Genomic DNA, 26616 nt, shown 5'->3' with positions numbered 1-26616 from the left:
TTAACAAGGAATTGATATCTAAGATAATCAAGGAAATAGTAAAATATAATGAACTATCTGGAGTTGATTAATTCATCCAGATCCCCAACATTATTCTTCTGTTCTGAAAGAACTGGCAATTGTAATTTCAGATTCACCCATTAGTAACATGTGAAAGATCATGGAAAATTGGAGAGTGACTACAAGATTAGAGAAGAATAAATAACCTAATTTTTTTAAAGAAAGAAGGGAAGGAATAGAATTTATATAACAGGCCAGCGAATCTTCTTTTAATTCCTGGGAAAATTATAGGATATATAATTTAAAGAGGTGGTTCTTGAGTAACTAGAAAAGAAAGTGACAACAGTTAATAAATATTGACTGACAAAAAGCCAACCAGCATGGCTTCATCAGAAAGAGATATATTCATTTCCTTTTTTGACAATACTACTAAACTCATAAATGAAGGAAATTCTGTGGATACCATTACCTGTGGATACCTTGAACTTGGGTTTAGATAAATATCTTATACTATTTTCATGGAGAAGACAGCAAGAGATATGGACTAGGCAATGATGCAATCAAATAGATTCTGTTGGATGATCAGATATAAAGAGTAGTTATTAATTCTTCTATATCATTTTGGCAGAAGGTCTCTAGTGGAATATCATAAGGATCTATACATGACTTTATGTTATTAAATATTTATCAGTAACTTGGATGGAGGCACACAGAGTATATTAGCCAAAAATACAGATGACACCGAATTGGTTGGGTTAGTTGATACACTGAGTGACAGAATAGGGATCCAAAAGTAACCCGTCAGACTAGAGCACTGGGATGAATCTAATAAGAGGAAATTCAATAGAGTTAAATATAAAGTCTCGCAATTGTATAGAAAAAAATCAATTTCAGAAGTACAGGATGGGAGAAGCATGATTACAAAGCAGTTATGAAAAGTATCTGGGGTTTTTAGAGGCCTGGAAGCTCAATATATGTCAACAGTGTCATGTGACAGTCAATAATCTAATGTGATTTTTGGCTACATTAAGCTACATATCTTTCAGGAATAAGGAGATAAGTACCATTGTACTCTGTCTTTAGCTGACCTAATCAAGAGCACTGTGTACATTTCTGGGCACCCTGGTTTAAGGAAATTGATAACCGGCAGAATGTCTAGAAGAAGTAGGCAATCAGGAGAGCAAAGAATCTTTATTCCATCACACATGAAGTGCCATTGAAAAAACCAGGCATATTTAGCCTAGAGATAAAACAACAACAACTAGGGAATAGAAGAAGGTATGATAACTGTTCAAGTGGTTGAAGGTCTGTCATGTTGAAGAAGGGGTTAGACTTCTGTTTGGCCCCATTGGATAGAAGCAGGAGCAATGAGTAGAAGATTTTAAAAAGTAAATTTAGATTTGATATCAGGGGGAAAATTCCTGTGTTTAAACTATCCAAAAGTGGAATGGGCTGCCTAAAAAATGATGGGTTCCTTTCTCTCAGAGGTCCTCAAGGAGACACTGCCAATCAATTTTTAGCTATGTGATAGTGGGAATTCCCTTTATGTATTGAATGAATGGAATTGAGGGATGCTGAAATAGCTTTCAACTCTGAAGTTCTGAAATTCTGTAAAATAAAACTTATATATGATCTAAATAACATCTGAGGTCAAATGGAACCTATGTTAACAGAAGGGAGAGAGAATTAGAAGGACAGAAATGAGATAGGACAATATAGAGAAAAAATAATTGGAATTGGAGTGAGAAGGTTGGGTTTGAATCCTTGCCTAGCTATTCAACCTTGGACAAAGCTACTCACTTCTTCTGGTTTTGGTTTTTTCGTCTATAAAATGAGAGTATTCATTAGAACATTTCAAAAACCCTTTCCAGCTCTAAGTCTTTTGTTACTTATGGGAAAGCTATGTCCTAAAATGTGTGAGCATATGAAGGTGTATAAATGGCAAAGAGATTTTTTCAGGGAATAAATGTGAAAGAGAAGAAGGAAATATTGATAGTTTTTAATAAATTTGGGAATAAGGAAGAGCATCTGGGAAACCAGCATCTCTAAATATCCTCCTTAATTATCATTTGATACTTTGACTTTATTTAATAAAATGACTTAATAGTTGTAGTACTGCTTTGTGAGTTTAAAGTTTGATTATCAAAGATTTGGTATGGACTTTTGTATATGTATTGTTTACTTCAAGTTGCAATTTAGCTGACTAATGATTTAGGCATTTAGAAAGAAAATCTTTACAAATGGATATTCAATGCAAATTCCTGCAATATGCTGGTAATAAAATTTCCAAAAAGCATTTGACAAAAATTGCCATTGAAATTGCATTACTTTATGAAAGGATAATGAAACCATATGAGCAAGGCCAACATATCCTCTAAGAGGCTGGAAGAGAATGATACCAACACCAAGATCCAAAGCACAATGAAATCTGATGGAGTCAAATCAGTGTCAGAGGCTAGTCTTACATATAATTATAAGCTTTGTGCTTCTTTCAAACCACATTTATTAATAAACCTTTTTCATTAATATCACCTTGAATACTAGTAACATGATCACAAAGGCCATGGATTTCACTAACTTTACTAGCATTCATCAACATCATCAAAATAAAATTTAATGGACAAATAATTTATTGGTGCAGCATTAAAACATCTACATTGTTTTTCATTTCCAAGAGCTTGGAATATATTCTGGTGCTACTGACTTACTTCTCCCAACTCTGACTAACCTCTTCTATATATGACCAAAACCTCCATGCCCCAGACTTCCAGAATCCATACCCTTCAGACCCTAGAGAAACTAATACATTTGCCTTTGACTAGAGCCCAGACATTTTGATTGATTAAAAAAAACAACTTTTCAATGTGAATTTATTAAGATATTCAGCTATATCTGTCAGTCTATACCTAAATTTGCTACTAAAAATAAAAGAATGTCACATCTCCCATTAGGAATACCAAGGTGGACAGCCGTGATACCCACAAACATAAACAAAATACATAGATAACAGAATAAAAAGCTCTAATGATATCAACAGGGGTTGAAATTCTGCCTTCATAGACTATGTAGCTTAAGAGTAAATGCATTTTACAAGATGATATCATGAGTAGTAAATAAAGGGGTGGAGATGAACCAAATTAAACAAGCATTGATTAGGCTCTTGCTATGTATAAGACACTGTGCTTAACAAATAAACAATAATAACAAAAATCTCTACAAATTAGACACCAAAGGAAATATTTACTTATGAAAACTGTAACAATAAAGAGAGCCTGTAACCGATTTTTGATAGAAGAGAGATAGAGAGTCTTTGTTGGTCTCTCTTCCAGCACTCCCCTGGGGCTGAATATACACTGGGAGACTTTAGGGGGTGTCCCCTCAAAACTGGGTGACCTGGATGGTCATGTCACCTGTCAGGAGTCGGGGGCGAGGCTTCCCTATAAGAAGAGATATGTGGTACACCAATCTATTTCTGAATAAGGACAGGGTTCACACAAACTTCCCCCCAATCAGTTAAATTCACAGCCAGTAGTCTGGCTTCAAGATGGAGGCAGCCAGACCAAGCTGTGGTTCCCCTCTCCCTCGTTGTCTCTCAGGCACTCTGGACTGCTATCTGACTGATGAATGGCTTTTATTATTTGCAATTCAGGGGTTGGGGAAAGGAGTGAAGGGCAGAGGGGTTTTGGGGTGCCCTCTTCTCTATTCCTATGGAGTCCATCACTCAGGTGGGAACCTTTGGGATTCTCACTCCTAAGCGTTTTCCCCCACCCCTTCTCCTTTTTCTATTGCTATCTTTTTCTGTTTCTATCCTTTTCAATAATTGTAAGTTTTGACTGAAAGGGGGTCTCTCAGCAAGGTTGGGTAATGGGAGAAGAAGACTAAGAGATTGATCCCAAAATGGAGTCCAAAAACTTGTCTAACTAGATGGTTGAAGTCTTGATGGGTGAGATGCAATGGAACAGCTTAGATCAGGGAATCAGGGTTTTGATTTCCAAAGAAAGATCCTTAGGAAGCCCTCAGGACTGGATCTGAGCAGGGTTGTCCTCCTCCTCCTCTCTCCTCCCAGTCTCCACCTGAAAACCTCTCCTCTCCTCCCTCCTACAAGAAAACTCCCAGAATTCTTTCTGGTCTCAACTGTCAGCAACTGTCAGCAACTCCTTTCTCTGGCTCCTTTTGTCCCATCCCCCTTGCACAAATCCCATTCTTACAAAACCAACAAGAGACAGAGGAAAGAAAAGGAATAGGTTTTTGCTGGTTAGTGAAGGGAAAAGCATTCTCTGTTTTCCACATGAGTTGGGGTTCTGAGCCTGACATTGAATAATTAAACAGTTCAAATAGGATATATACAACTACAAAAAGAAAGACTACCTCTGTACTTGAAAAGTTTATATTCTCAAAGGAAAAGGCAGCACATAAAGGAAAATTGAGGCTAGGGAGGAGAGTTTTGGTCCAAAGAAAAATAGATATGGTTAATGGATGTAGTTAACTGAAATACTCTTTCTGGAAAGCATCAGGACTATTGTTTCAATTACTGAGCCCAGAAAAAGATTTGGGAAAAAGTTTATTTGGCAGGGAAGGAAATAAAAAGCATGGTGGCAGGTATGGTAAGATGGCCTGATTAGACATCTGAATGAAATGTGAAGCTAAAGCATATTCTAGAGATCTGGGACCAGCTGGATGTAAAAGACTAAATGGGAGTTTGCATTCACTTAGTTACCATCAAAATGTCTGACTCCAGGTAAGATTACTAAAGACAAGAGCAACTGGGGTATGGGAGGATTGGATTCTGGACACATGGGATATGGAGACCTAGATCATTTCTTTGTGGAAGGGGCTGGTTCATGATGGGAAAAGGAGATCAGAGGCAGCAGTCAAATGGCAGGGTGATCAGAGTGGATGAGGAGGAACTTTATATTAATGTATTACCTGAATATCTGATGGTTACTGAGAAGAACTGAAAACAGGGAATTATGCCCCATGTACTATGTTTGGTCATTTCAGAACACTATTTTTAAATTCATAAAATAAAATTACATAGGATTACAAAGGAAACAAATTATAATGAAAATAAAAAATACAGGTTTAGAACTCCTATTCTAGATGATCTTTTAAGGACCCTTCCAACTCTGTCAATGATTTAGGGCTATGTCTACAATCTACCATAATAAAGTATTCTTTTAATGCTTATGCTAAGCACCCCCAAAAGTATTAATTAAGTTAACTAAAACTCTATTTAAGAAAGTAGAAAATCGGTGATTGTGGATCTTGCTTGTAATCCCTGGTACTGAAGAGGCTGAATCTGGTAGATTGCTTGATCTCAGGAATTCTGAGCCTTAACAGGGCTAAAGTCAACCAAATATTTACTCTAAGTTCCCACAAACATGGTGACTCTCCAGGTGCAAGAGGCCACCATGATGTCAAAGGAACAATGAATTGGTTCAGTTCAGAAAAAGAACAGGTCAAAGATTTCAAATAGTTGAATTTTACCTGAAGGTATCCACTCTATTTCCAGCATGGGTGTCATAGGAAGACCTAGTTTTTTAAAAAATGAATAGTAATTTTTTGAATCATTTCTATTCCCCAACCCCCAAATCAAATACCTGAAAGGGTCAATCATTATCTACCTAATACATTGTCTACGTAATACATTCCCAGTGTTTCCAAAGCTTTTCTATCATGGTCTCTGAATACCTTCTGCTAAAAATATAGGCACAAAGGAATTACAGTCCTGTTAGGGAGATGGCATACATTATTCCTATTTTATAGATGAAGAAATTGAGGCTGAGAAATGTTAAGAGAGCCCAATTCAGAGCTGAATAATGAAACAATGAAATATTTATATGTTAAAGTTCCAAAATGAGTGGCATAGTAAGAGCTAAAAAATCTTAGGGGAAAGAGAATGTAATATGGAATGGAGTAATGAAGAAATGGAACTTGAAATGAGTCCTAAAACAAAAATAATTTTAGTAAAAAATAATTAAAAAGCAAATACTTAGGTTATATTTAATATCAGATTAGAGATGACTATGGTGTAATTATGTGGAGCCATTATAAATATACAAATAATGCTCATTTATATAAAATGTGAAAATCATGCTAAATAGCTTTCTATTTGTGAAAATTTATACACTTCAGATACTGTGTATTTTTTTAATATATGTATGTTAAAAATGTAGATCTCTCTCTCTCTCTCTCTCTCTCTCTCTCTCTCTTTCTCTCTCTCTCTCTCTCTCTCTCTCTCTCTCTCTCTCTCTCTCTCTCTCTCCATGAATCCATCTATCCATCCCTTGAAAATATATCTGGACTAGTTTCCACCTAATACATAGTTCTGTTAGAAGGACTAGAAGGATGATCACCTTAGAGTGAGATATCCATGTCCACAGATTTTTTTCTTTAATTTCTACATGAAGTATTAAATCAAAACTATTTTATTTCTGTGCTAATTTAATCTATTATTAACTCTAATGTTTAAAGGTATGCTATTTGTAGTATATTCATCATAACTCACAATTATCTATTCTTTGTGGAAAAAAAGATACTTCCATGATGCAGGAAGTATATTCTCAGTGAGCCATTATACATCTGATTAGCTCATAGCTATACCAGTTTCAGTGAGAGTTAACATGTTGTAATGGGAAAAGCACCTCAAAGTTTTAATTTTTGTTCCATTGATTTTAGGCAATTCACAACTTCCCCTAGTCACAATCTCCTCATCTTCAAAATGGGAATAATAATAGTAGTCTTACCTGTTTCCATGTTATTTTGAAGATCAAGTAGGATAAGATTCATAGAGGCCATCAAGTAAATTTTAAGGAATGTCTCATGGAGGGATTAATATTGTTCTGCTTGACTCTAGAGAACAAAATTAAGAACAAGAGAGGACAATTGAAAAGAGATATCATTAGACTTCATGTAAGGAAGAATTTCCTAACAATTAGAGCTGATATAAAAGTGGAACGGGCTGCCTTGAGAGGTAGTGAGATTCTAATTGGAGGTCTTCAAATAAAGCCTGGATCGGTATTGTAGGGGGTATTTTTGATAGAATATGGAATAGAGGAGATAGTTTCTGACATCCCTTTCCTCCCTGGATCTGTGATCTTATGTCCCTATCACAAGAGAGTGCTTTTAAAATAAAGGTTTGAAAAAAATAAAATAAAGGTTTGAACAAACCTATGTTATTAATATTTTTTATGGAGCATTTGGGAGCTTCCATGATTATATGTTTACTCATATATCTCTGCCACAGGTCTCTCCCCACCCCAGTCCATTCTCTACTCAGCTGTCAAAGTGATCTTTCTAAAGTACAAGGCTGACCATGTCCTACTTCCTCACCCCTGCCCACTCAATAAACTCCAGTGGCTCCTTATCACCTCCAGGATCAAATACAAAATCATATATATGATATTCAAAGTCTTTTGTAATGTATTCCTGCCTCCTTTCCATTTTTTTTTAATTTTAAACCCTTTACTTCTGTGTATTGACTTATAGGTGGAAGATTGGTAAGGGTAGGCAGTGGGGGTCAAGTGACTTGCCCAGGGTCACACAGCTGGGAAGTGTCTAAGGCCGGATTTGAACCTAGGACCTCCTGTCTCTAGGCCTGGCTCTCAATCCACTGAGCCACCCAGCTGCCCCCTCCTTTCCATTTTTCTTACATCTTCTCATGTACTCTGTGATCCAGTGACACTGGCCTCTTTGTTGTTTTTCAAATAAAGCACTCTAATCCCCAACTCTGGGCATTTTTGCTCTCTCTTCCATGACTAGAATGCTCTCCCCCAGTCATCTCTGAAGATTTTGGCTTTTCTGACTTCCTTCAAGTCACAACTAATATCCTAGCATCTGTAGGAACCCTATCTTGACCACCCCTCCTTATTTTTAGTGCCATCTCTGATGATTATTTCCAATTTGTCCTGTATATAGTTTGTTTGTACACAATTATTTTCATCTTGTCTCCCTAATTAGAGTGTGAGCTCCTTAAGATCAGGGACTATCTTTTGCCTTTCTTTTTGTCCCCAGTGCTTAGGCTGATACCTGCCACATAATAGCCAGACAATTGAATCACTGACTAACTGATAATTGACTATTCACTAAAACATTGCCTACACAATTTTTTTGGAATCATATAGATGGCACGAACAATAAAAAATACAACAGAATTTTTCAACATTTGTATGTAGCATCAATTAGACATCTCTAAACAACCTTCTTTGAAAGCAAAATGAAAATCTAGTAAAATTATTGAAATTCAGGCTTTTATTCTAATTATTTGGTATCTTATAGAATGGTTCTCATATTTACAGGTTTCAATCTTAATAGTAGGATATCATTTTGTGAACATGCTCATCCAAAAGTGAAAGAATATTCTTTGCAATAATTGCATATCTTCAAGAAAGGCACTCAACTGTATTATTTCTTCATCAGTAAAATAATAATTATACAGTATATGGTATTTTACATTTCCAAAAGTATTTTACTCATATGAATCTTATAAAATAGGTAGCACAAAAATGAATACCTTTTTATAGATAAGGAAAGGTTAGGGGCAGTTAAATGAATTGGTTTAGGTTTTATAGTTTGCATGTGGCACATTTCAAACTCTAAACCAGTACTCCTGACTCCTAATCCAGTACTATGTTCACTGTACCATTTATCCTGAACAAGAGGACTTGGTCTAAATGGCCTCTAAATTCTCTTCTAACTCTCAAAAAAATCTAAAAATAGTTTCATAATAGGACAAAAGTAAATAGAAATATTTTTATTTCTTTTTTTATATATAGAAATAGAAATAAATAAAGCCTAGAATCAGGAAAAAGAGGGGTTCAAGACCTTTGATGTATTTTGGCTATATGGACAGGGGCAAGTCACTAAACTTTTTAGTCCCTTATGCAATTCTCTGAGATTATAAGGTGTAGAAAGAATTGCTGATCTGCATTATTGGAAAGGGTTTCCACATAAGGTGTTCCAAACTTAATGAAATTATGTCTGAATCAAAAAAAGGAAATAAACATTAGCAAGAAAATTTACTTTGTTAACAAACTCAATAAAAAATTTCTTTCTGTGATAATATTTGAAAATAAATACTTTTGAAATGTATCGTTATGTCCATAATTAGGTAGCAAAAAGCTTATTTTCTATAGAAAGAATAATTTGTCTGTTGAGAATATAGTTTTACCATGGAAAATATATCTAGAAGTCAACATATGACATTGAGACACCACATAAATTTGGTTTATTCTCATGTCTTCTAATTGTCAATATTATTTTTGAAATATTTAGTGAAATCTCAGGGTGTGTCAAGTTCTGCAATTAAGGAACTTACGAAGTAGAGAAAATGTTTCTCTAGAAACACAAAACGAAAAACACAATTGACTGTATACTCACAGGGAATTAAAAATGAATTAGCGAAAAATCAACAGACCCTAATTTTTCTAAGACTGTTAAATATTCATACAATTAGTTTCAATATAAGAAAACAAATGCTACATCAGAAATGAAAAATTCACTATTATTTTTTATTATTCTTTCAGTGTCCTGTTTCAACATCTGAAAAGATTATATTTTCTTAACTGAATTAGTAGAGAGATGTACATATGGCAGACTGAGATAGAAAGGCAAGAATTCCCTCCCCCTACCTTACTACTTAATGTACATAAGCATCTGAAATGCCCTTATGAAAGTTCATTCAGTGAAGTCTCAATAAATTATGAATGCAATCTCCTTTGCTATATAAATGGCGTAAATGTAGGAGACCAATAACACAACACAGCATATGACCATCTTCTCCACACACTCATCCAATTTAGAGCAATGGGGAAATGAGAAACAAGCAGATGTTGAATCTTATGATACTATTACACATCTGCCACGATAGAGGGATTTATGAAATCCTAAAATGACAGGATCCTTTTCAAACACCAGCAGCATACTATATTCAGAGTGTCACTATGTATCATGGAAGAAAAATCTTACTACCATATGAAAGGAAGAAAAATGTAGAGCCACAGCTGTGTCTATACTTGTAAAGTACCTGGATTTTTAAAAATTGCCATTAATTTTTATAATTCAAGGAAATTGTGTTTGGATTTTTTGGTATGTATTATCTGATATGTTTCTTTAGTCAGTTTTTAACTTTTCAGACAAAACACAAAAACACAGCATTTTTTTTACCATGAATAAGTCATTGAAGATATGAGGTTAAACTGGAAAATCTCTAAATGATTCTATGATTCATGACTGTTTGATAATCAACAAATAGAAGTTAAAAGTTAAAGAAATTTGCTACCCCTGATGCTAAAGTAGTATGTTAGTATAATTTCTTTTAAAATAGAAATATACATAAATACTCTTGGAAATTCATGACATGTTTTGGAAAACTAACTTTAGAAAATCATAGCATGACTAAGTTCAGTGTCTTTAAAAAATATTAAGGTTTAACATTTTATTGCATAGGTGTCCATGGTATTACTTTATTTCACAGAAGTAGACTCTTGTTATACTTTGATGTTTTATAGAAAAAAGAAACTTTTGACTATTTAAAGAAACTATATTTCGGAATGAAGGTGTCAATTCTCTCTTTTTTCTAATTCCATTGAAATTCCTTTTTGTTCTTATGGGAGAAGAAGGAATTAATGTTATAATGTTTTTAATAATTGAAGTTCAATAATAGTTTCCTAATAATTTGATTAATAGAATCTTTTATTAAAACACATTTTGAAATTTAATGTACTCTTTTTTGGGGAAGACATTAAAGTAATTCTACCTTTTAAAAAAAGCCTGGTACAATGTGAAAAAATGCTCCATTTGGAATATAAGGGTATAGATTTAAATCCTGACTGCTAATTGTGTGACCTTGGGCAAGTCACTTAATTCTTGGAGCCTCAATCCCCTCATCTATATTATAAGGGAATCAAGTTGAAACCTGAAGTTCATTCTAGCTCTAAATCTATAATCTTATTATTTTCTTTAAAAAATAATTGAATGTCCAAACTAATGACTATCTGTGGTGATCTACGAAATACCTATTGAAAAATTCATTCTATTTGAAAAATAATTTTTGACACCAAAGCAATACACAGAAAATTTATGATATGAAATTCTGCTTTTTTGAGGAGTTACCCTATAGTAAATCCATTAAAAAGAGAAAAATTAAATACAAAAGCTGCTAAATGAGGGAGAAGAAAGGATAATTTAAGTACCTTAAGAGCAAAAGCTTTATTTTTAAATCCTGATTTCCTGGAGTCTAGAACACAGATAAGCATTCAATGGGTTTTCAATAAAGATTTTTGAACTGAATCGTAATATGTATTGGTCTTAGTTTTGTTTTTGAAAGGTCAAATTTTCTTCCTTCCAGCATCACTCTTCTCTTCTAATAGTGCTATACTGCCTTATGACCACCAGATGCCAGACTTCTACTGCAAAAATTCATTACATTTGCACATGAAAACCTTTATGTTTTTTATCCTTAGATTTACCCTTATTCTTTATTTACCCTTCCCACCCCATAGATCAGGATTTTAAAAGGTTAAATTTTATGTGACTAATTTCCTATTTTTACATATATTGAAGTTCATTTCTGAGAAACTGTAGCCATATTTATGAATTTTACATTCCTTTTTAGAGAAATCCTTCAAAAATTTTTTTAACTCTGATGGTCTAATTACATCTAAGAAAATGATACAAAACAGAGCACAGTTTATATATTATCCATTAATATTATTCCTAACTGTTAATCCTAATATTAAAAAAAGAGCTATGTTCAAAGTTGTGTGAAAGAACTATTAAAATACAGAAAAAAGAATGAATAATTATGTGTTAAATACTGATTCAAAACAATGTTTACTTCTGAATCTAACAAAACAATTAACTGTTGTTAGTATTTGGCCAAGAAGTTAACTTCACATTTTGTTAATCCTCTTCTTACATTAAATAAAATAATTTCAATAAATAATATTAAATTATATAGTTATTATGTTATGATTGTATTAATTATATTTTACTAAAGGTGAATATAACATAACATTATATTATATTAAACATAAATCATCCTTGCCAAAATGACAATTTATTGGTATTTAAGGCTAGATATATTTGAAAAATAATTTTTGAAAAGACTATTGTATTTTTCTTATGGTTCATATTTATAATACTATATTTCTTTTATAACATATTAACATAATTATCTTTGTAAAGCAACTGGTTAATACAGTTTTTCTGTGCTAAGTTAAATATGATGGGATGGTTTATTAATTCTTACATAATTTAAGTCAAAATCTTTGTTGTAGATTTATTTACATCCTGGTTTCATTTTTTCTTTGACCTAAAAAATTGATGCATAATATAAATGTTTTACTATGTAAAAGTAAGAGAATAGCTACACATTATTACATAGCAAAATATTCATAAACTGTTAAATTCAATTGAAATAAGATATCAATAAATAAGCTATTTTTAAAAAGTTCCTCTTTTGTATTTCCTGAATTCACTAAGTGGTTATTTGCAAAAGAATTTTTTAAAAATAGGTATATGGGAAAAAATTTAATTCTGTTCTTACAATTCAGATAACATAAAATATATATATAGTCATAATACTTGAGTTATTTTTTTGTGAATCCGTAATCTTATAAGTAAAATAATAAAAATGATCTTTCTGATTTGTGTTATGTACCTGTGAATTGGAAAATTGCAGGTTATATAAAGTCAATTTGTATTATGTCATTTGAAAATGGACAAAGAAGAGATCTGTTAATATTATATAATGTTGGGTTGTGTGGTAGAGAAATATTTTATTAAAAAACAAATCTTAATCTTTTAAAAATATTTTATTTACCTTTTGGCAATGCATCAAAAATAACATAAGAATTTTTCACTCAGTATTATTATATCTTTACATTTCATTTTCTTCTTATCTGAAAAATATTTAGCATAAGAATCGCTAAGAATGACATTGAGTAGTTCTTATACTTTTTACCATAACCCCATGGTGTAGAATTAAGATTTATTTGGACTTGACCAGATTTCCTGTAGGCAGTGCAAATCACTGTTTGTTCTTAATTCAAGAAGGAAGTCTTTTTCTTGACATAAAAATGTCAAAAAAGTTTCATAGTGATATTTCATAGCATCATTATAATACATTCTCTTCTTAAAAAAACATACTCTTATATCATTTTTTCAATCTCCCCCCTTCCAAAAAAAAGGTATATTTATAATTGACCCCCTCTCCATTTACTTATTGGTCTTGGATGCACTCCTTAAAGTACCTCACTTAATCTGACCTCATTTAATGATTATTCACATATTCCTTAGTAAGTGAATAAAACTTTTTTTTCACTTGCTAGTGGGTACTTAATCCTTATTATTGAGAATATGCTGAAACCTTGAATACTTGTCAAAGATTCATTTTATAATCCTGAGGTTGGTTTGGCATTCTGTGATTTACACAGAGGCTTTGCTTACAATAATTGATTCATTCCATACTTAAAACCCACTGATCTCATTAAAATGATGATAAGAGGTTTCCACACTTGCAATTTAGACTTAAAAGGAAAAAAAAAGGTTTTCCTCCCCTCTTGTCGAGTATTCAACACATGAAAGAATTGGGTCATACTATGTGTCAAAATAAAACCCTTCTTTCTGACCTTTCTAGATTCCAATGGATGCCCTGAAAACATAAAAAAGTGATATATATATATATATGTATATATGTGTGTGTGTGTGTATACATATACATATATACATTTGCATTTTCAGGTTGTAGAATGTAAACATCATCATCAACCAAGTTTTCTTGATAATGAAATAGTTTGTTTTACAACATGAAGTGATGAAAGCAAAACTTCAGAGCCTTTATTCCACCCTTTATATTATTTATCCAGTAACTTCTAAGGATATAAAGAACTGTGCAATTATAATTATGCAAAATAATGGTGCTGAATATTTCCAAGAACTGAATCATATAAAGAAGTATTTTGCTATCTTTCTTTATTACTCATGGTAGCTTATGAAGACAAGTGAAAATGAATATTTTGACCAGCTCCTCACATTAACAAGTGAATATGTAGTATTTGGACTTTTTTTGGTTGAGTTTGACACAAATGCAATAAGCCCAGTAAAGAACATTTACACCTTTTACTGTAAGGTCCTTGTTTTGCTGCACATCATAAGAAAAAGTAAAGGTTCTGAATGAATGTACTAATTATTGCCCTGCAAAGTGGTTATAATTTTTATTTAATAAAAAAATTAAAAGATTACAAATGAAAAAAGATTTTGTACAGCTCTTCCAGTAATATCGTGTCATGTTAATTTTAATGAAGCTTCATTAAAGTTCCAAGATAAGAAAAGAAAGATAATTGTGTCTCATTAACATTGTAGTTCTATGCACAGATGAAAAACATGCTATAAAAAAGTTAATAAGGATTTTTTTCAAGAAATAGATTAAAATCCAAAAGAACAGGTAAAATAATGAATAAATACAGAGGAACAAATAGAAGACTCTCTTTTGAAGTCTTTAGCACCTTATGGTTAATAAGTATTCATACAAATTATTATATGTAGGTAATGTGTTACATTTTGATAACTAAATTTTGAATTTTCTTTTTGATTTTTAATCTTAATTTTTTTTGTTTTGGATAAAATGCTAGCTCTATCATATCATTAAGAGTTTAGAATCACCAAGTCCTATATCTCAGAATTTTAAAGGTTTCCTTTATTTTTACTTTAAATTTTTTGGAATATTAACTCTGTAACCATTCATGACAACCAGAAACATAATAAATAATAATTACTATCCTTAGAAAGAGAGGTAGCTTGTATGACTGCCGGCTTTAAGGGCCAAGTACCTCTAAAGAAAATAATTTCCACTAAGAAATGGATGTAATTATTATCATATTAAGAAGCATGTTAAGAATAAATGTGAAATTATTTTAAAATATTTTAGTGCTTAAAAATGTAGCCATAAAAGGACATCCTACAAAATATGATTATTATATAGTAAAGAATATAAATTTGAAAGCCTTATTTTGTATTTTCTCTCACTTATTTATTTACATTAGTTGTGAAACAAAAGATATTTAAATTTTAATATTTTTTCTTTAGTTACTTCATAATTCTCTGGGAAATATTTTTAAATGTATATCTGCTTTAACAAAATGAATGTTTATATATACATATTCTATTTACTGAATTCATGCAACAAGTACACTTTCAACATATGATAAATTATTGCTACTTTACAAGAAAAATGGTTACAACTAAAATGGATGCTTTCTAAAGAACTGGAGAATTTTTGGTCATAGACTTGACCTTTCCACTTTATATTTTAAAATGTCCCTTTTTTATTCTTCAATAAAAAGAAAAGATAGTTGTTTTTATCTATTTTTAATACAAATAAAAGGCTCATTTCCCAGAAATAAAAATCCATAGGATTCAATGATCATGAGGAAACTAGAAAGGTTTAAAAATGTATTTCTTTTTCACATATGTAAATATTGTTAAACAAGTTTTCTAAATAGGTCTAATAAGTTTTATGCCATCTCATGTTTTTTAAAAATAAAATATTAATGATTATGATTATCAGCATTTATTAATTACTACTAAATCTAATTTGCTTTTCTTTTACTTCACAAAACTATAATTTATAGGTAAAAGAAGGGTTGGCAGTTTTATAGGATTTTTTAATCCAAAAGAATATCATAAAAATCTGTATTCAGTGCTGTTTTCTTTTTCCAATCTATTGATATAATGAGGGAGAAAGTGAACCTCTATGAAAGGCTTTAAGATGTTATTAAGATAAAAACCTCTTTTATGTAATTTCTTTGAGGGAGAATATTCATGAGAAAGCCTATGATGACAACAGCTAAATAAGTACATAGAAACTTAATAATCTCTATCCAGAGGAATACTGAACATCATGACAATACAATTAAAAACAACTATACATCCTATTATTTATTATGCCTGGCACTATTACCATTTCATGGATTTATATTGTTCATGAAAATGTGAAAAAATATGTATTAGTTATATTGCTAAACATATATGTTTAATCAGACATTTCTAGTAGCAGAATTTCCTTAAAAGTCAGTTTAGAGTGGAGGAGATACAAAATCATTCAAAATTATGCTTAATTCACCAATAAGACTATCTTCATTTTATTCAAACAAAATATGGGAAATCTCACTTTCTAGTATCCTCACCTTTCCTCTTCTAGATTTGTTTCTGTCCTATTCCTCCCCTCATTTATTATTATTTTTTTCTTAAGTATCCTTTAAATAGACAAGAATTATAATGACAGAATAATAGCTCAAGAAACATTCAAAACCCAATTTTCAAGAAATCTTGGGTTTGTTTTTTCTTTTTATAGCCACTTCTTTTTTCTTATTATCTGAATTCTCACTCTTTAATTATTTTCATTATCTTGGACACTACATTCCTCTCTGCCTCTGTCTCTGTTTCTTATCTCCCTCTCCTCTTTGTCTCTGTCTCTGTCTCTCTTTCATCCCATCTTCTATTTTATTCTTTCCTTAAAAACTGTGTACATCAAATTACACAGTAACTCATGAATCTTATACTGTCTATGGAAAATGTCACTTGTAATAAAAGTGTAGATTTCCTGAACAGCTCTTGGCTTTGTGGTTTGGTTTCTCTCTCCAAACCTTTGCCTTAGGCCTTAGGAATTTTTTTTTTTTTCAGCTTTCCTCTTTGCCTTCCATGTTAATACCCACAGTAAAGTGGGTTGAATATTTTTTGATAACTCCAGGCTCAACTAATGCTTCAAGCACTATGCAAAGTAGAAGCCTACTTTCTGAACTGAATTCAAAAGGGGGTAAAGTACCCCAAAGATGGTAGCCCCTAAAGGTGGTTATTAAAGAAGAAAATCTTTACTCATTTGCATAGCAAGATTTAATTTCCATCCCTTAAATATGACGAATTGCTGAGATTTTCTTCAGTTAATGCTTTTAACAGCTCCCAATAAACTTCATTAATCAGGCAAGCTCTAGGCCCAATGTGCAGCCTGGAAGCAGCTAATTTGCTTGATGAGCCCCCGACTTTAGTGAATAAACAGGTGGATAATCTGAGGGCTTTATGGCCTTAATTAGACTCTAATCAGTTCAGCGGTTGTTGGGCAAAAGAAAAAAAAGAAATGAAAGAAAAAAGGGAAATAAAGAGGCCAGGGACCACTCTTTCTTCATTTAGTCTGTTACTCTTTTCATCCTCTTGTCCACATCCTTATACATGCACAGGTTTTGCTGTAGGGCTTTCCCCTTTCAACTCAATTTATCTTCCTTTTTTTTCCCTTTCTTTTCTTGAGTTTCCCCACCCTCTCTTTCTTCTCTTTGCTCCTCATTTTCACTTTCTTTAAAACCTTCCTTTTCGCCTTTCCCCCCACCTCTGATTCTCTCCACTTTCTGCCTCCTTCCTCTTTATCTCCTTTCCTTCCCATCAGGAATCCTTTTTTTCCTCCCCCCTCTCTCTCTCCCCTCATCGCTTCCCTTTCCTCAGCCGCGTTCTCCCTCTCTCTTCTTCCTTTTCTTCTGGTTTGCTTCTCTGGTCTCACTCTCCCTCCCCTCATTCTCTGCCGCATATTCTCCCTGTCACAGTTAGGCCGCCTGACAAATCACTTCAAGGGCAGCCTAACTTTGAAGGACAAGACAAAGCTTCAGCATATGGTCCAATCCCCAGATGTTTGTCTTTCTTTCTCTTCCACTCCCCTCCAACCCGCCCCCCCCCTTCCTTCACCAAGGTTGGTTTGGAATCCTTGCAATTCCTGTTATTTTCATCTTCCTCCTACTCTACTCACCTATCTTGCCTTGTCTTTCCCTCCATCTCTTTCTCGTTACTCACACCCCCCCCCCCGCCCCCAAGTTTGGCTTGGAAATAAGGGATAGCTGTTACTCCCTTTATAGTCTCTTTTGTTTCTCCCTTCGCCTCTCCGTAACAGATGAAGGGGAGGTGGGGAGGAACCATCCGCTTTCTTGTAATGACTTTTAAACTGCACAGTTAAAGGAAGTCCCTTGGCCAGTTAAGGGGACTTGGATGCGGCGTGGAGGGCTGGGGAGAAGGGAACTAGGGCAGAAGGGACATAGCAACAGCTATTCACCGGGCCGGGATGTTTTAACCCAGTTTGTGGAAGAAGAGTGGACAAGGTAGAAAGTACGCCCAGAGGAGTGTCACTTAAGGCACTTTCTCCCCACACAACTGAACCATCGAATGGCCATTACCTTAGGCAATGGGAACTGACTGACTATCAGTCGCTAAGAAGGAAGCTCAGCTCAGGGCAGACTGAACAAGGCTGTCTGGGAGGAAAGCGAGGTGGGAAGCTTTAAGGCTGCGGGTAACCGAAGCTGCTGCTGGATTTATGACAGACATCCTCATCATTATTAGGAGTGTACTTCTAACACTACTACTCCTAATAAATAGAACTGCCCACCCACTACCCCTTCTACGTGGGCCCCCTAGCAGACGCACAGGGCAGCAGCAAGAACTCTTCATGCCAAGAAAAATAACCCTGTGCTCGGAGAAGGAACTGCCAAATGACCAGCAGCAGGAGAGGGGGGAAAGAGAACCCAACTCTGCGCTGGCCGGCGCAGCTTTGCGGCAGCTGGGGTTTGCTGTGCGCGGAGTCTGGGGTAGCACAAGCTGGGAAGAGCTGGGGTGCGAGGTCTAGGGAAGGAAAAAGGATAAGGGAGCTGTCAGTCTGCCCCAGCTCAGAGAGGGACAAGAAAAGGAAGGATAGTTACTCAGGAGCTGCAGCGCTCCCGTTAGCTCAGAGCCATGTCTACACTTTTATCTCCGAACCTTGGGGTCCAGTTTGATTTGACCGCTTTGCCTCTATAGTTAGCTCCTTCTAGGAAAGTCTTCACGTTTCGGAAGTCGCGAAAACATCTGGGGCAAAGGGTCGAGGGCGTGAGACCTTAGTCCTGAGCCCAACCAGGACACAGTTACTTTGTTCCCCATCTCTCCGACCCCGACCCCTCCCCCCCCCGCCTCCTCACCCAGCCAGTGATTGATCCATAAGCTCCAACTGAGCATCAGTTTTTCTTCCTAATCAGCTAGCTCTATCAATCTATTTATAGCCACATAACTTTACTGGCTAGGTCATCAAAGACAGGAGACCAACGACAGTCATTTTCAGCAGAGGGGAACATCACATAAATAGCATGGAGTTGTAGGCTTGTATGCATGCATGTACATTATCTATTGAAGTCTAATTGTCCTGACAGAACCCACCACTTCCTAAATTCTTCGTTTTATTTCTCCAGAATTATATTAACCTGCACTGATTCACTGTAGAAGATAGCACTATTGTAGAGGAAAATAGAAGTACACCACGATATGGAAAAAAAAAAAAGAAAAAAATAATTTGCCTTCCTCTGATAATTTTCTGGGCATATGACAAGTGCTGGATATTGTAAAGAGAAGTGGAAAAACCAATTAGGATTGTTATAATGAGTTAGGTTTTTTTATTTTAGGTTTCACATTTAAATGTGTTTGTTCTTAATCCTCTCCTTTTAAAAATTTAGTTTACAATTAAAATACTGTGAGATTGTTTTTATTTTTTAAACTTTTGCTGCTATCTCCCTCCCAACACCCATCCCATTCTTACTATTTTCTTAATCGATTTCATTGCCTCATTTAATTTGTTCATATTCAAACTAGAAACCAAAATCTTATATAGGCTCAATGTGCGTTATTAGCTAGATTTTATTCTTTACTGCAGTAACAGAAAAGAAAAATGTGCATGAGTCTACACAGGAAGATGTAGGTAAAACGTTGGCTGTATCCTAATAGGCACCCTTTTACCACTTATACAAATTTTCAAGAAGTGGCTGAATTAGCAGAAAATTATTTAAACTGTGTTATCCTTTAATTGCAATTATTTAAAATTAGATTACAATATTAAATCAAGCATTAAAAAATGAGATTACTATATTAAATCAAGTGTTTCCAAAAATGAGGAGAAGGGGGGGGGCTGATTCTTTCCAAGATGAGGGAAATTATTTTTCACTGTAAAGCTAACTTAAATTATACAATATTTTAGGGCAGCATTTCGGCACTGGCCTTTTGTTCTTTCGGATGATCTGAAAGACCAAATTCTGTTTTGTAGCTAGCTGAGCAAGATGTCTCAAAAGGATGACAATAGCCAGCATCCTCTATCTACTCAAATAAAATTACAGCCTAATAAAATTTTAGCTTGTAGAGCATTGACTCTCAAAGACTTCAGGCAGTTGTCAAAATCTGCTGCTTAATTTCAGTCCAATTGATTGTGCTAGAATTTGGTAATCAAACTGGATTATTTTTTTCAAAATACAATGGGAATTTTCACCCCCACCCCCAAGTTCTGAAAATTCTCAAACTGGCCCTGGAGAAATACAAATGCACAAAGCGACGGGCGAAGCAGGCCCTGTGTTCAGCACTCAATCATTTCCTGTCACAGGTGCAACCACTATGCATTATCCTGCCATGATTGATAGAGTGGGTTTGTGCAGACTGGGGGAGCTGGGTAGACTCAGATGGGGTCCTGTCATTTGGGCTCCATTTCATACTACCTGTAGGGAAAAGGAAGGGGGTGGGGAAACTTTCCTGGGATTGGTTCTTTAGGAAGGTTTGGGAAATTTTAGTTTTTCAACTATAATAAAAAGGTCTTATTTCATAAAAGTTAAATGTATCACCTCAATTTCCTTATATTAATCCTTGTGCCTAGGAAAAATACTCACATATACATCATCCCACCCTCTACCAGGCTGAAAACATTAGATAACATTTAATAAACAGATATTCTAGGCATGGTAAATCTGCTAGAACTATGAAGTTAAGACTTTTAGTTAAATTGTATTCCTTTTAATTGATAAGAAATAAAATCACTTAAATACAGCTTTCATGTGTATTCTAAGAAGGATATGTTAATCTAAAGTTATGTTTGATTTTTTAAGTGGGAAAGATTCATAAGCAAGAATATACATGGTCACCTATCATTTCATCCATTAATAATAAAATCATTTGACAAGCAGAGACTAGTTTAAAAATAAGTAATCAAATAGATGGGATAGGATATAGTAAATACAAAGTCAAAAGCTGTCATATTTTTACTTCAGCTGGAGACCAGGTTTTTGAAGTTGCTCTGATCACTAAAGATCCTAACTAATTAATGTAAGAACAAAGATAACAACAATCTCACCAGCTTTATATAAAATTACTAAATCCACCAGGTCCTTTCTTTTGCAAATGGCTAAAGGCAAAATGATTTGCATAAAAAGGTTTCAAATTTTTCATATGTAGAATTTCTTTCATTGGGACTATTAAGTGGTCTTCAATGATGTCCACAGATGTTCATGTACCAAACTCAGCACTTTAATATTTTTCCATGTGGTTTTTACATGCAACCTGCTGGAATGCTTAAAATGATGAGAGGAGCAAAAGGAAAATGAAATCACCATTTGGAATTTGTGGTTAGATACTAGATACAATTTTTTTCAAAGAACAAGGATTTCTGTATCAGATTGCCACTTTAACAATAGAACATTCAAAAGAAATGCCTGTTTAAAAAAAGTAGCAAAATAAATTAGTCTTACAAACACCAATTTATAAATAACTTCATTTTTATACTTTCCTAGGAATATGAAATAAAATGAAGACACTTTAAAAACTAATGTGTTTTTATAAAAGAACATACCTAGAATGAAGGAATACTTTTATTTTCTCCTTGTAACAACAAATATATAATGGTCACATGGCCTCTCAATATAATTACTAATAATAAATAGTGGATATTTGGTTGTTCAGGGAGTATTTTGAATAGTTCTAAAAGATATTGTTATCAGGAAGAATTGTGCAAATTGATTTGGGGTGTTTATTTATAAGGACCTTTTTTTCCCCATTTAGCAAGAATTCAAAGTGCAAAGGGACCTATAATTATAAATATTCTTAAATCCTTTTCCATTGGCATAAAAACAAATGCTACTTAGTTCTGCATAATGTCATTTAAAAGTAGTTCACAGCTATATTTGTGGATAATGGCATGCGTAACTAGAAAACCATCAACTTCTAAACTTCTAAAATTCAGTTATGCATTGCATATTTTCACTCTTGTCATTTGAAGCAATAACACAAGGGAGGAGACCTAAAAATAGTAAGTATATTCTTTAAGCTATCACATCTGATGATGCGGTTTAGTGTAAGACACTAAAAAGTAAATTCCTTACTTAAATTTGCTTTCACAGTACCATAGTTAATAGCCCACAGCAATAGAACATCCCACTGAATCGGTTGTGAGTACCTTTGCAAGTAACTACCCAACACAAAGCCATACTTAACAAAGTACTCACAAATCAGGATATTCCTTTAACATTTCATTTAATACTGCAACATGAAAAATTTCCCATTCTATTTATTATGATATCAAGGCATTAAGGGTCATAGTCGTGAAGAAATGACTTTAAGACATCTAGAAATAATTGTTCAGTTTTCTTGCACAAGTTTTATAGGTATTACAAGTTATAAGTTTATGATGCAAATGAAATGGATGTATATCAACACTAAGATGATTAAAGTTAGGTGAGATGTACAGAAGAAGAAAAAACCATGGAAGGAAAATGAGGAAATTTTGGTTAACATTGAGAATACAATGACAGGCATTTTTTCACAGGGAATCGTGTGCAATCGTACTTGTGCCTGTTACAAACAAAAAAAGTGACTGAAAGACAAGATGAGACACAAAAGAGGGAAGGTAGTTCAGGTTGACAAGTTATTGCCTTTATCAACATACAATAGACCCAGAGGCAAACCTAAAGCTGCCAACTTAACTACTAAATGAGTCTGCCAAATAGCCAGATGCTGCATCTGGAAAAACATTTTCATTGTCTTAGCAGCTGCTTGCTGTGAAGGCCATCCCAAAAGGAAGTGAAAGAAACACTGATTTGGTTCTGATAATCATTATAGCTTGGCTGATGAAATGCTTTATGATTTTGTACTTGTATATGTTGAGAAACAAAAAGGGTAGGGCAATTGTTGATGAATTCAATCTTTGCAGAAAAGCCTTGTAAAAGAGTAGAGAAGAGAGATGAAAGGAAGTACAAATAAAACATGGAAACTCCATAGTTTGAAAAATAGTTTGGTTGAATAATTTGGTTAGCATGCATTTTGCATTGCATTACTTTATTCTTTAATTTTTACTCTTTGAAGAATACAAACATTGCTTGCTTTTCAAGTTATTTGGGACTTCTACAGAAGCCTGCTTTCAACAGCCAGCATCTTGAATTTTGAAAGCAATCCTTTCTAATGGTAAACTGGGAATGTTTCCTACAGAAAAATTGAGCATTCAGTAAGTTGTCTGTCTGATGTAACTTTGTCACTGGGACAGCCAGCACTCTCAATATGTCTCATTGTATTATAGTTTCCTGGTGGCAGCCCATTCTAGAATCATGGCTTATGGATTTGACTTACCTAGGATTTGCAAGACTATTTACTTGTAATAATGGTAGAAATACTAATAATAACAAAAGTATTGTAAGGCATTCCACTCATTGCCTGCTGCTAACAAAACTTTCTAAAGTTGACAGGCATAATCATTTATTATCAATAGAAGGGCTGATAATAATATACACAGCATTATTTCCAAAGTGACAGCAGCATAATTAGCAATATACCGGAGACACAAAAACAGACATGGCTCAAGCTCTATGACTTACATTTGAAAGAAAGGTAAATGACATCAGCAAAGAGGGAAATGTCCCCAGTTCATACCTGTGGACAGATCTGGAGCATTAGCTTCTTGATTTTCCTGTCTCTTTCTAGAATTTCATCATGTTCCTTTCACCCAAGGATTACAGCTAGACAATTACTCCAGATTTTCGGTGCTAAATTATTGAGATATCAAAAGTAAAATAAAGTGGACTAGGTTGGAAAATAGTGAAATCTCAATGGCTGGATAACCATCCTTTATAATCACAAATGAACTACCATGGTTATAACCTCATTTCGCAGAAGAGTACATCATATGTGTCTGTTATGATGAAAAGATTCTAGGAGCGAATCTTAGAGTGTATCAGGACATTTCTCTTCTTCTAAGGAGGCATTTTTTCCAAGAAATAATTTATATTTTTTTTCATTTATATGGTTTAAATATTCAAATTTAGGCAAAATTAGAAAGTAGATGAAATTTTGAGAATGCTTGAATTTCCATTTACAGAAGACTTTTATACAAATGGCTTAAGATGAACTGAAATAAATAAATTAAAAGTTTGTTCAGGCTACCATTCCCTATATATGTATATGTATATATATATGTGTGTGTGTATACATATATATATATATATATATATATTTGTTTATTTATTTATTTACAATGTAGAATACTGACCAAAGACATAGCAGCAAAACAGAGAGGCTTACATTCTACTGCATACAAATATGATTTGTTATTATTGTTATTTTCATCATAATGTCCAAGAATGCTCTCTTTTTCCCCCCAGATTAAATGCTAGCAGAGGGTTTTGGTGATTATGTGTGTAGCTTAACATAGGATGCAAAATTGTGTTCACAAGCCCACAAATACAGATTTTATGTAAATGGAACAATATTAAGTACATAACAATTTTTATTTTAAAATGTAGAAAGAATGCAAATGTGAAATATAGATCAATTTATTGGGAAAATCCCATTTATATAACTGTCTCATAAGGTAGTTCCTAGCTTCAGTTACAAAACAATTCACTCTTGGTTACTTGCTAATTTCAATGCTACTGAACATACTATCCCTAAATGCTCCATAGATCCCCTTTTTCTCTACTCTCCCTTTCCCATAAATGACAAAGAAGCAGGACAGATGGTCAGAAAGTAGCATGCACAGTGGGAGAATAGGATAAGTGACTTTGGGGCTAGGCAGATGTGAATGGTGTGACTGGTCACTCAGGGACCCCTTTACCAATCAGATAAAACCCAGCAGGTCCTGGCCATTAGACAACATTCTCAAGGAATGGGGGGAGTGTCTAAATAGGCAGCCTGTTTCAACTATTTTCATGAGCTCTACTCAACTGGTTTGTCTGTAAATCTCCCATTGATTTGGCAAATCATGACAACTTTTACAACATAATTTACAACATAATTACAACATTCCCTTGGAGGATATAGTTTGGTCATTGAGACATCAGTCAACAAATGAGTATTTATTGAGTGTCTAATACGTACCCAGAACAGTTCTTAGGTAGTGAAGGGGATACATGAGAATTATATGCCTTATCTTTGACCTTGAGAAGTTGTCAGTCCTACTGTAGAAAAACAAAAAGAAACAATTAAAAATAACCCAAGACAGTATACAGTTAAATGTGAAATTATAGGGTGAGGATTATAAATGTTAAGAGTTCAAAGAAAAGAGAGAAATTCATGTGAGTTGAGAGAGTTATGGAAGGCTTTTGGTAGGAAGCTCTACTTGGGCTGGGCTCAGAAGGATTTAGATAGATAAGAAAGGCTAGGCAACAGGGCAGGGTTATTCCTGTTGAAGGCTTTCCTAGAAAGTTGTTGAGATAGAAAGTAGGAATTGAGAAAGGCAGTGTTAATGAAGAGACATTGAGGAGGTGGACCTAACTGAAGCAAATCATTCATTTTGGGCAATACCAATAAGGTAAGGCAAGATGGGAAGGTCAAATGATTTTTGGCAATGTAATAGGTAATAGGGAGCCAAGGTAGGATTTTGAAGGAGAAGGATATTAGGCCCCTACTTTTTCTGAGACAAGGTGTATTCCAGGACACAGATCCATATGAAAATGACAGGTAATTGAGACACAAATCTGTCCCCTTTATTAAATTTTTACTTAATATTTCCAAAAACTTATTCCATCAATTTAGATATACCCTCTGTTGATGTAAATCATAGATAACAATCTCCTATTTATCAATAGCTCTGAGTTATAGTGACTAAAAAAACTTTATCACTCAATAGATAACCTTCTGGTGATTAGCTTTTCCAAACTTAGTTTGGTTGGCTCTTGCATGACTGATATCTAGTCTGTCATTGGGACTCTATTTAAAGTCTTTCCAGCTTAATTGGCCCTATCAGACTTTGAGCTCAGCTGGGATGGCCTTTAAGAAGGCAAACTAACATATAAGGAATATAAAGATATGATTATTTAGAGCGAAAAAGAAGAATATATTTGCAACCTAAACTTATATGTAGAATTTCAGGAGCCCTTTGTATATAAAAATCTCTTATTGATCTGAAAGAAGATATATGACCTACCAGATATTTTTCTCTGGATACTATTTCTTTCACCCATTTGTCAAATCATACATTTTTTCCTTCCAAGATTCTTTATGAAGTGCTTGATTCTATTTATTCTTGGCCATTGTGAAATTACTTATGCTGCAAGATGTGAGAATCAAGTGAGATGGTATCAAGTCATGAGTGTAAAATAGCAATAATTATTAATAATAGTAATAACATAACCTTAAAGAAATGCCCTACAAAGTAAGTTGCAAGGTAGACAGAGAACTTTTGTTTGCTGTTGGGCAGAATAGTTGTGTCTCCCAATAGGCCAGGCAGACTGGCTGATACATCCAGAGGGGACGGGTGTCAGGCTGGTGCAGGTGTCACTGGCTGCTCGTGAGTGATTGCACCATCAGCCTCCTACC

The sequence above is a fragment of the Gracilinanus agilis genome, chromosome 4, assembly GCF_016433145.1.
Source record: "Gracilinanus agilis isolate LMUSP501 chromosome 4, AgileGrace, whole genome shotgun sequence".
NCBI classification, from domain to species: Eukaryota; Metazoa; Chordata; class Mammalia; order Didelphimorphia; family Didelphidae; genus Gracilinanus; species Gracilinanus agilis.
Note: the sequence above shows the minus strand (reverse complement) of the source record.